The sequence below is a fragment of the Monodon monoceros genome, unplaced genomic scaffold (genome assembly GCF_005190385.1).
Source record: "Monodon monoceros isolate NGI ecotype Baffin Bay Population unplaced genomic scaffold, NGI_Narwhal_1 Super_Scaffold_11, whole genome shotgun sequence".
Taxonomy (NCBI): domain Eukaryota; kingdom Metazoa; phylum Chordata; class Mammalia; order Artiodactyla; family Monodontidae; genus Monodon; species Monodon monoceros.
The window spans coordinates 18,483,175-18,485,218 of NW_021703767.1; the positions used below are offsets into that span (position 1 = coordinate 18,483,175).

The 2,044-nt window shown below is 49.9% G+C and overlaps 1 pseudogene; it reads left to right on the forward strand.

The window, feature by feature from the left end:
* The first annotated feature begins 266 nt into the window (after nt 1-266).
* LOC114890441 lies at nt 267-1,145 on the forward strand (annotated as a pseudogene).
* Nucleotides 1,146-2,044: the final 899 nt, after the last annotated feature.

Below are 2,044 nucleotides of genomic sequence, written 5' to 3' on the forward strand. Positions count from 1 at the left end.
CATGAATGCGCCACAGCCTCTCGAGAGACGTGGGTCCTCGGAGCCTCTTTAGTGCCGGAGCTCGGGCCGCAGGCGGCTCCGCGGAGGTGGAAAAACAGAACCTCTGGAATGGATGGACTCTTCCCGAGCAGCTTTGCTAATTTGCAGCAGCTGGACAATGTTCCTCTTTAATACCTGTCGGCATAATCTTCACATCATTTCACTCTGGTGGCAGGGACTCAGCTCTGAATTCGGTATAGAAAAAGCACCTGGATCCCAGTCTTTCAATGGCTTCGAGACAACCAGAAATGCCTGCCCTTGAGCCTAGGGGGCCTCTAGGCAAGATGTCCCTGCCCATCGGGACGTACCACTGGGCATTCAGCTATGATGATGCCCTGGAGGACTCTCCGCCCATGATTCCTCCTCCATCAGACATGGACAGCATCCCCTGGAAGCCAGTGATTCCAGAGTGCAAGTATCAGCACCTCGCCAAGGTGGAGGAAGGAGAGGTCAGTGTCTCGTCCCGTGCCCTGCCATCGGCCACTGACGGTGCGGACAAGGTCCCCGTGGTGAAGGCTAAAGCTACCCATGTCATCATGAGGTCTCTGATCACAAAACAGACCCAGGAGAGTATTCAGCGTTTTGAGCACCAGGCAGGGCTGAGAGATGCTGGCTACACTCCCCACAAGGGCCTCACCACCGAGGAGACCAAGTACCCTCGAGTGGCAGAAGCACTCCACAAACTAAAGCTCCAGAGTGGAGAGATAACAAGAGAGGAGAAGCAGCCGGCCTCCACCCAGTCCACCCCAAGCAGCAACTCCCGCTCTTCCCCTAAGCAGAAGCCCAGAGGCTGGTTCACTTCTGGTTCTTCCACAGCCTTACCTGGCCCCAATCTTAGCACCATGGATTCTGGAAGCGGGGAAAAAGACAGAAGCTCGGCAGATAAATGGAGCCTCTTTGGACCAAGATCCCTCCAGAAGTCTGATTCCGGAGGTTTTGCCATCCAGTCCTACAAAGGAGCCCAGAAGCCTTCTCCAGTGGAACTGATCTGCATGCAGGCCACCCGAATGGCCGAGGATCCAGCAGTGTTCAAGCCACCCAAAATGGACATCCCAGTGACAGAAGGGAAGAGACAGCTGCCGCGGGCCCACAATCTCAAACCGTAGGACTTGAATGTTCTCACACCCAGTGGCTTCTAGAGCTCTTTCTGTTCCAGGGACTCTGGATAGAGGGTGTCTTGAGCCCAGCTCCCCTTTACCTTGGCTCTGACATAGGAAAAGTTTTGTTTTGTCTTTTAAAATATCTCTCAAACTGAGGCTAGAGCTGGAGACATAACTGATTTTTGAGAAACATTAGTGCAAAGTTTGTCCTTGTGCAGAAGCAGCCATTTTGTACTGCTTTAGTTTAAAGTTAGGCTAAACCTCAGCAGTGATGTATGGAGACCTCATTACCTATTTTTGTATCTTTACTCTACCCAAGAACTTTGGTCATTACTCACTAGGTAAATAATGTTTGTGTTGTTCCAAAACCAAGGCTTCTTGATTCCTTTACCACTATCCATGTGTGCATGGACAAATCATGGCGTAGTGGCGTTCACTGACTGGTTTAGACAACTTTAGCCCTCTTAGCTATGCTGGCACTGTGTGCTCCAGCCTCGTCAGTTATGGGGACCCAAGTTCTGTTTGAGATATGGGTGTAGTTAAGAGCCAGCCTTGGCAGGGATCCCCTCTGTTTTCTGCTGAAACCGGAATCTCCTTGATTTTTGGTAGACCTCATGGATCACTTTGTCCTGCAGCCAGTTCTTACTGTAGTACCTCTTGGGCCAGTGCTGTTGGAGGGATGCTTCGCTTTTGTGTGTCACAGAACAAACACTAGCCTTACATATCCTTTGTTGCACTTTAAAGTGAGATTAATTTAACTCCCTTTTGGTTGAAAACTTCCTAAGGGAGAAAATTCAGTCTACTGGTTTGGTATAGATAAATGGATGTTAAACTTTCTTAAAGGAGGCAGCAACTGCAGTTTGAGTATAGTCTTGCGGTTCATATGAAACTAGTGTCACCTTATT